This window comes from Ursus americanus, chromosome 17 (genome assembly GCF_024610735.1).
Source record: "Ursus americanus isolate L20-20 chromosome 17, mUrsAme1.1.p, whole genome shotgun sequence".
NCBI lineage: Eukaryota > Metazoa > Chordata > Mammalia > Carnivora > Ursidae > Ursus > Ursus americanus.
Window position 1 is genome coordinate 52,210,763 of NC_142143.1, and position 10,092 is coordinate 52,220,854.

Below are 10,092 nucleotides of genomic sequence, written 5' to 3' on the forward strand. Positions count from 1 at the left end.
TCTATGTCTCTGGAAAACCCTAACTAATGCAATCCTCATGTTATATACAAAATTCAAGATGGATTAAACAGTTAGATATAAAAATATGAAATTGCAAAGCCATTACACAAATGTAATGGTTCATATACAATCAGTCTCAATGGGGTTTTAATAAGTAAAACAAATCACAAGTAAAGGATTAATACATTTGACTACATTTTAAAAAGAAAAATATCCTGTACGGTAGTAATCATTATAAACATCATAAAACAACTAGAAAAAACAAGATCCCCAAAGGATTAATATCTTTTATATATTACAAACTACTACAAGTTACAACGTACTAATACAAAAAAGTTACACTAATAGAAAAAAAGGCTTAAGGGCATCAACAAATAATCTCCAAAAGTATAAAGATTAATTAATAATAAAGATACGGTTAAAATGGACTGTCAGGTAAGCAATTATATGAATTGTAATATTCCTGACATACACTCTCAGTTGGGCTTTAAATAAATGCCCATTTTTTGAAAAGCCATGTATTAAGGACCATTGACACAGTAAATCTGCTTTCAGAAATATGTCCTAAGGAAATAAATGGACATAGATGAAGACTTATGTACAATGATATTCGAGGCAGGATTATTTATAATAGTACAAAATGGGAGGCAACTTGAAATAACCAACAACACGGAGATTGTTAAATAAATCATTATACTTTCAAGTGAGGGAATATTACAAAGGCATTAAAAATCATGCCTTAAGGAATATATAATGACATGGGAAATGCACAGAGCACAATGTTAACTGAATTTCCTTCTTAAAAGAAAAAAAGATTCTGCAAGTATCAGGATCACGATTGTGATTTATGCTAACACATTTAATTGCCCTTCACCCAAAATTCTGATTGAAATGGACAAAGAATAAAAAAGGGTAGCAACTTATGTCAGTATTGGAAAATGGGGAAGAGAGCCAGAAACTGAACATTATGCAGCAGGACGTAAACATTCATCATGAGAAATGTAAGTTTTTTTGCTTTGGTTTCTCTGTATTTAGTTCAGATTTCCTATTGGTATGGTAGGTGGGGTTGGAAATTACATCCTTTACGAGGATGTTATGTAAACTCATCCCCAGAATGAAAAGTGGTGTTTCTCCAATGAATGCCATCTCTGGACTTAAGAAAGTGGGAGTCCATTCTCTTATGATCACACACCTGGGTGCAGGTTAATGTGTGATTTTCCTCTCCTCGAGTATCCAGTGTGAGTTACTGTGAAAGAAGAAAACAATAAATAGGATAAGAGCCTGGAGAAGAAGGCATGCATGTGTAGGACACAGCCGCATTTAAATGTCTTTGTACCAATGGGGCCTGAAGGTCCCCCAAACTCCTTGACTATGCAGTGATCAATCAAGGCACCTTAAATCTTCCAATGTCCTTGGCATCCCGCCCCGCTGGAGTCCCAGATGTGTGCATCTCTATGGGTGGACCTAAACCCAGTGAGCTGGGCTGTTTGGTGGAAAATTTCTTTGGATTAGATATAGTTTAGAGCCTAGGCCAAACAAAACCAAAAATGGGCTATGTCTTCTCAATTATCAGTCCCTCTCCTTCTCTTCCCAATTCCAATCCCATATTCAGGCAATGAGGAAAAAAACAGCCCAGAGAACATTGGTAAGCAAACTTGGAAAAAGAAACAGAGGGCCAGATCCTTTGCCCTAATGCCTAAGCCTCTGAATGAGTCCTTTCAAGACAGGGCAGCAGCAGGCCTTGGAACTGACTTCTCTTTCCAGCTGCTTGGAAGAGACTGTGTCCCAAGAGCAATCTACCATATACTTATTCAATCATTCAATATTTATGATTATTGCTCTGTGCCAGACACTGCATGTACATAATAATGAATAAAATAAACATAAACCCTGCCGTCCCTAGGGCCTACAGGCTAGTGTGCGAGGTAAATAGAGTAGGTGATAATAACAGTGTAATATAACTTTGGAGCCACATACAGGAACTACAGGCAATATTAAGTCTTTTGGATTTTATTTTAAATGCAATAGGAGGTATTGCCTTGATAGAGTTTATTCAGTGGGGCATGAAGAGATCTGCATTATGATAAGATTCCTCAGGCTTCTATGTGGAGAATGGATTAGTATGTGCAACAGGGAAACAATGAACAAGGAGGAACTGGTAGCAATCCAGCTGAAAGGTGCTCATGGCTTGATTTAGGAGAGGGACAGTCAAAATGGAGAGAAGTTGAAGCTTTGACATATGCAAAGTCAAAGTAAAAGCATCAGGACTTGGTAACAAGGTTAATGTGGGAAAGAAGGAGAAGGGTCAAAAGATGTTTTACAGGCATCTGATTTTTATTCAGGGTAGATTTGGGGGATTTTAATGAAAAAGGGTAGTGGAGAAGCAGGATATGGGGCAACAGCTAGCACTTCATGGGAGACTGTTAAAATGAGATATCCAAGTGTAGATGTCCAGAAGTTATTTGTGTATAATGCCCCGAGCTCAGAAACCAGGCTGAACTTGGAGATAAAGATGTGAAACCATTGTCAGGGTGTTTAAAGCCATGAGACTAGCTGAGGTCATCTAGGGTTTATGTTATCTCTGGATCCCTTCTAAAAATGTTAGGGGAATCAGTTGTCTCCGATTTAACAAAACACTAAGGATGCTCTAATTCTTTGTGAGGATGTAAACACGACTGAGAGTAACAGAAGGCAATTCTCCTCATCTTTCCTTAAGCAACACTTACTAATTGTTTTTTTAGGTTCTCCCTGTACTTCTTTATTTCATCTATGCGATTGCTTCAGAACTGAAGAAAACAGTTTCCAATCTTCTGCTACTGTAAGGTTTTTATCAATTTTCGTAGTACTTCCAAACATTTTTATCTTAAATATGTTGAGATTATATTCTCTAGGCCACAAGTGGTCACAGCAATTTTGTCCTTCCTCCCGTGTAACGACGATATCTATACTTATGCCCTGGATTCGCATCTCTTCTTTGTATCTCCTCAGAGACCCTCTTCCAAAATCTCTTTAGTTCAACTACCTACCTCTCCACTTCAGCTTTTAAACATGTTCAAGTTTTTCCTGTCCTAAAAACAAGCAAGTTAAAAATACATTCCTTCCACTGACCCTGCATCCCCATTTCTGCTGCAAATGAGCTCTTTTCCTTTGCATCCATAATTCCCCACTCTCTCACCCTTTTACCACCCCTGCCTCTTCACTAAACTGTCTGCAACGTCACTCCTAACGCTGTCGTTGCTAAATCCAGGGGGGGCACATAGCGTACTTGCCGTCTCGGAGCCAATTCATAACTCTACTTCTTTGGTTTCGATTCCATTAAAATGCTAATGACTGCCAACTTTGTTTTTCCTGCTCGATCTCTCCTGAGTTTCAGACCCATCTATTGAGGGAAAATGCACAATTTTTCCATTTGATTGGATATTTTAATTAAAATTTGAAAGGGTCATCATTGGAGCCCTGTGTTTGCACTATCATCTTGCCTTTCGGAAGTTGACAGTAAGAAAATTCAAAACTTATGCAAATGACATTAGACAGATGGTGGTATTGGCGTATTTTGAAAGTTTTCTATTATAGATACTACATAAATGATAAGTCAGTGTTTATTAGTAAGCATGAAGCTGAATTCAGTAACAGGTTTGAAATAATACACACCGGCGAGACAGGTTTTGGTTACAGCAACTGATGCTCATTTTTATTATCTTATCTTGATAGAGACATTTACGTAAAATTAAATTTTACTTGGTTAATGGTTTGGAAGTGGCTGGTTATTGTTGTGCTTCATGGTTAAGTGTACATTATTCCACCAGAGTATTGTGGAATTCAGTCCTTGCTCCCTGCAGACTGATTGCTAGTTTCTCCTTGCAGTAGTTTGTCTTTGAAAAGTGTATCACACAGAATGCATGATAATTTCCTTTTATTTTACTCATGAGTTTTAAATCTGTGCAGTAAACTTAAAAGGTCTGCCTTTATTTCAAAGCAACTTGAAAATGGTTTTCAAAAAGCACAAGTATTCCAACTATCACTATTTGAAAGGGGTCCTGATTTTCCTTCTGTAATGATGAATCTTGATATAAAATATACAAATAATTGTATTCCATCTCACTTTTCTATAACATTTGCTTTCGACAAGCCATATTTTGATTATACTCTAGTTTTCTGTGCTTTATTTACTCCTTTACTTTTACTTTTTATTTTTTTTTTAAGATTTTATTTATTTATTTGACAGAGAGAGACAATAAGAGAGGGAACGCAGCATGGGGAGTGGGAGAGGAAGAAGCAGGCTTCCAGATGAGCAGGGAGCCCAATGTGGGACTCGATCCCAGAACTCTGGGATCATGACCTGAGCCGAAGGCAGATGCTTAAGCAACTGAGCCACCCAGGTGCCCCTACTTCTAATTTTTAATGTATGCTCAAATTTAACCTCTACATTGTTATATTTTTAATATAAGAATTTTTCCTTTTTTATAGTTTGAACTATGATTTTATAAATAGTGAAATCAATTTTTAATTAAAAATGCAATTTTAAATAATATAAATACAGAAAGCCCAGATTATCTGCATACTATCAGAATCCATATTCAAACCATATAGATTCCAAAAGAAAATAAAAAGGACACTATAACCATCAAAATCCTATTTGGAAGCAGCACTGTTTAGAAGTTCTTGTCACTTGCAACGCATTAAGACCACTTGTGAATACAGAAACACTGTAATAAATTACTAAGGCCAGTTCTTATATTATTGAGTCAGAATCATTGACAGGTGAGATCTATACATCAGTATTAAAATAAAATCCCGTAAGTAGTTCTATGACTTTTTAAAAAAGATTTTATTTATTTAGTTGTCAGAGAGGAGAAAGACAGCACACGCAGGCAAGCAGTAGGCAGAGGGAGAAGCAGGCTCCCCACTGAGCAAGGAGCCCAATGTGGGACTTGATCCCAGAGACCTTGGGATCATGACCGGCCGCTTAACAGACTGAGCCACCTAGGCATCCCGCTTTATGACTTTTTAAAATATTTTTATTTTATTTTTTTAGAGAGAGAGCACACAAGTATGGGGGGCAGAGAGAGAAAATCTCCAGCAGACTCCCCCCCCCCACCACACACAGCACAGAGCCCAACACGGGCTTGATCCCATGACCCTGAGATCATGACCTGAGCTGAAACCAAGAGTTGGATGCTTAACCCACTGAGCCACCCAGGTGCCCCCTGTTAAGTAGTTTTAATGTGCAGCACTTTTGAGACATGCAAAGCTTGACTTTAATAAGAGAAAGCTTAAGTATTAAATTTGGGGTCTAGGGCACAGCTGCCATTTAATAAATGGTACTAATGTTAATATCGGCATTGTTCTCCTCTACCAACACCTCCTTCTCGTCACCATCACAGCATCATTGTTAACTTGCAAACTGAAAAATAAAATCAAACATTAACTCTGCCAAGGTTTTAGTCTGTGAATTTACTATAAAAATCAGACCTCTCTATGGACTTATTTCTATATATGAAAATAAAAGTATACCACAACAGAGAAAAGATCTAGAATAAACATAGATCCATTAGGTTTCCACTTTGGTCTTCTTTTGATTATTCTCAATGTGCGTATTATAAGATCTGAGAGTATCAGAATTTTATTTCTCTCTTGAGTACTTTAGATTTTGAATCTTATCTGTATTCATTGCAGTATAAGATATCACAGTTATACACTTGTTATTTTTGATTAGTGAATGTAATGACACAAGCTATAATCTATTTTTGTCACATTAGACCTGGGTTTCATTTGGGGGTGGAGTGGATATTACAGCATTCATATTTGACGATGTGAAGCCAAGAAATACATAATGATCGAATAAAATAAACAAATTTCTACTTAGGGAATTCTATTATCCATGGGAGGAAGGCAATTCTTTCTCTCCTTAATCCATCATGTACATAAATGACAACAAAGATTCAATTAACACTCTTGCACGGGGTAGACATTAAAAATCTGGGAAAGGAATGGTGTCACAATACTCTGTAACCAAAATGCAACTTTATTTCCAGGAATAAATATTGATTTTTATGTTCAGTGGGATAGTGGTGAAATCTTCAAAACCTATGAACTGAAAAGTTCATCTCAATTGTTGAATATTATGTTTTCCAAGGAACACATTAGTGTCCTCCAGCTTTACGAGTAGTTGAGGGATCAAAATCAAATACCTTAGGAGAGCTATCAAGACATAAATTACGGCTAGGATTAGACACTTATGAATTACTGTAAAATCTCTTTAATGTGGAACTAAAGACTGATAGTACGTGTAGATTTGAAATAGAAAATTAAGAGATTTTCACTAAAAGTCAATATAATTAATAAAACATAACTATTTAAAAGATATTTTCTGCTCTAGTTCTTAGATTTAAAGCACTAATATATTATGTATATATATATGTATGTATATATATATATATATATACATATATATATATATATATACATATATATATATAACTTGAGAAGCCTAATATGTGTGTGTGTGTGTATATATATATATATATATATATATATAGTGCCTATCATAGTATTTCTATGCTGTAAAATTGTCAATAAAAATGAATCACTAAGTATTTAAATGGAATTAAGGGCATCAGTGTGGCAATATGGTTTCAAATCCTGGCTTCTTCTCAATTTACTGCATTTTCTTTATTCATGTTAGATAAATTTATGAGCCTGGTTTTCCTTGGTTATAAAAAGGTACGGGTTTGAATTCCAAATTCTGTTTTCTTCTACGAAGGTGTCAAAAAGTCCTCATTTGTGCCCTCACTGTTAACAACCTAAAAAGTTGTCAGACTACATGGAACAACTGTTCTCAGGACTGGATATCAGGAAGTGGGGGTCTGGTGTTATCCCAAAGAGAAGAAAAACAGATGAGGTAAAGCCTTCTGACTGCTCCTACCTTTATTCTGGGCCACTTTTCAGAATGACGTGTGGAGGACAGTAATAAAAATATCCAATGATCTTGCAGAGTTGAAGAGAGCGAGAATATCTTTTGTTGTCATATAAGATAGTAAATTACTATTTTGTAACTTTAAATGGCATGGATCAAGGCCTATTATTAGAATATCACCTGGAAGGCTCTACTGAATACAAAATGGAACTTAGAAAGGGGAGAACCTGAATTTAATGTTTTCTGACATCATGATTCTAACAAGGATTTCTATTATTCCATTTATCCCACTATCATAGATCAATTCTGAGAGTATCTCAACAGGAAGTTCTGAGTTCCTAAGATCACCAGATTGCAGGATCGATGTTAATGGCCGATTGTATCCTCAAAATATAAACCAGGTAAATAAATGTATTAGAGTAAAAAAGAAATTATTAAAAAGGAAAGGGTAAATACCAACAATGAATAAGATAATTTATTAACATGTTAGGGCTTTTGGGACTTGCTTTCATTTTGTTTTAATTGAATGTACACTTTAGTGAAAAGTCTTTTACCCGTCTTTGGTGGTTATTTGTAAAAACAAATTAAACACTGCTGATAGATATCATTCTGAGCCTAGATTTAAATCATGTTCCTCGGTCATTATAAATGTAGGTTTACCTGCTGGCAGTATCTCAGAACCCTAAAGTCTTTCTGCGACAATGGGATCGCCAGCAACTACACTACTCCCCCTTTGGGTGACTAAGAAGAAAGAAAAAAGTGGAAATAACTATCCCTCCTCCTGCCACACACAGGTGGACACATACATACACACACTCACACATACACATACTTAGATGAACTATCAGAAGCTTGATTTAGTGAGAAATTATCAAACTTCTGGATAACTGAGGAGTAAATTAACTTGAAAAGCCTAATCCTATTAGCTGCCAGCAATGTTGAAAACCAGGAGAAATCTTACCAGTGGAGTTTTTATAGCATTTTCCCCCAAGTGTGCGATCTACGTTAACGGCGCTCATCAGTCTGGACACAGGGAGGGAGAAAAAAAAGATGGCCTCATCGATGGTTTGGCATTTTTGTCTGTGGATATGGTCTGACCGCAGTGGGTAAAGAAAGTTAAATATATTTGTAAGACAGTGTTGTTGGTTACGGAGTGAAGAAGAGAGGGAGTGAAGGCCAGAGGGACTGACAGATTTTAAAATTCAGAGGAGGTGAATGCCGTGGAACATTCGGTGAGGCTAACAACAGAGGAACATGAAGGAAGTTACCGGCGAGAGAGGCACGCCTCCGTCAGTGATTTTGGAGATGAAACTGTGTGTGTTTGTGACGTTCCTGCGGGTGTAAGTGGTTTAGGTGGGCGGATTAATTAATTACTCAGTGGAGTAGGAGTTCATACCACCGCACGGGGTGTAGGTGTGGAGAAGCACAGTGGGTGTCACGGGTACTTGAGTACTTGAGTTAAGGGAGGAGAGAGAGAGAACAGTGAGAAGGACTAGGCACAGTGATGGAAAACAAGGACTATAAGCCTCTAAAAAATAGGGTTTTCCCCACCAGGTGATGAGTAAAGATTCTAAAGTGGCACCAGGCATGCTGACTGAGAGCATGATTCTAACTCATGATTTACATGGAGGTGGGTCTGCGACCATAAGCACACTGTGTTTGAGAAAATGATGGGGGAAGGGAGCCTCTACATTAAAGAGGTGGAGGGACGTTCATACAAAATGATTATGGTCTGTGAGGCACACCCACATTCCCCTCACTCGTGTTCCCACAGAGAAGGACATTCTTTAAAATAACAGTTCAGGCCTCTCCCTCCATCTTATTTACTCTAAGCAGCAGACTGACTTCAGTGAGTGGTGAGCTTGTGTGAAAGAGCTGAGCACGTATGGCTCAGGCAGCCCCTCCAGACCTCTTGTTTTGGGGAACCTCCTTGTTCGGGGATGTTCTTTGCTCCTCTGCACAGTTAGTGTCGTGGGCTAGGCCCATGGAGAGAGGCACACAGCTGTCCAGTCTGATGCCTGGCGAGGCTGTGCAACCTGATTCTACGGTAAAATGTTAACAAGCTCACTTGTCTGAAGATCTCAGCCCCGTATTCTCCAAACTTGCTCTTATGAACAATCGAGCTAATATTTGGATCTCCAGCTATGTTACTTATATGTTTGTCAATCAATTTTTCGCAAATTTGGGTATGAGGAAAGTGTCATTTATTACCGTTCCCCATTTCCAAGAAGGACAAGGGTTAAGGGAAAATAAACAAAGAAACAAAAGCCTCAAGACAAATAAACCAACAAGCCCCTAGGAAGAAAGAGAGAAGAGTGAATGTGGGTTCAGGAAAATGCAAAGCAGAGTTCTGTTGGGGTGAGCTTGAGGGTGATGAAAGGCATCTGAAGGACAGAACATTTCAAGGCCTGGAAGAGAGTGGTCTCCTGGGCCTCACAGGGTTCAGTGGAGACTTGGAAAAAGAAGGCAGCAATTTGGCCGGGGAGCCAGGCCTTCCTTCTTGCTTGGGTCTGCAGTGACGGCAGTGGGGCAGTGGCTCGTGCACGCCGGCAGTGAGACTGGCAGGACGGAGGAACAGCGGGAATCACGTGGTTCTGCATAAGGCAGGGAGCCAAGGGAAAGTGACCCCAGCTTCAGAAGCTTTGGTAACTGTTAATATCCCAGGTCTGGTCAATGTTCTGAGTTAGTCAGTATTCCTTCAGGGCTAGCATGGCATCTCTAGGATGAAGTTCAAACCCTTTCATACAGCCTATATATCCCTCTATACCTTGACCTCCATTTTTCCCCTTCCTCTTGGCTACCCAGGCACAAATTCTAACCCAACCAATTGTGTTGTACTTTATCAGAACCCATACAGAAGATCATTTATACCAGCCAGAAATCTCCCCATTGGTTACCATACAGAGGACCTGCAGGTTAGCCCATTCATTATACATAACGCTACTTCTCTCGCGCTGAATTTTGACAGATGAATTTGGGGGATTGGGAGGAAGGAGGAATTGTTTTTGAAGGTTTCCCAGCAAATACTGAGATTCCACGTATCCATTTTCTTGCTCTTACTATTACTTCTATCTAGAACCCAGTTATTTTCCTTATCAATCAGATTCCTGTCATTATTTATTCAACAAGTATTAAGCATCTGTGATGAGCCAACCCCCCTAAAAGATGCAGAACAT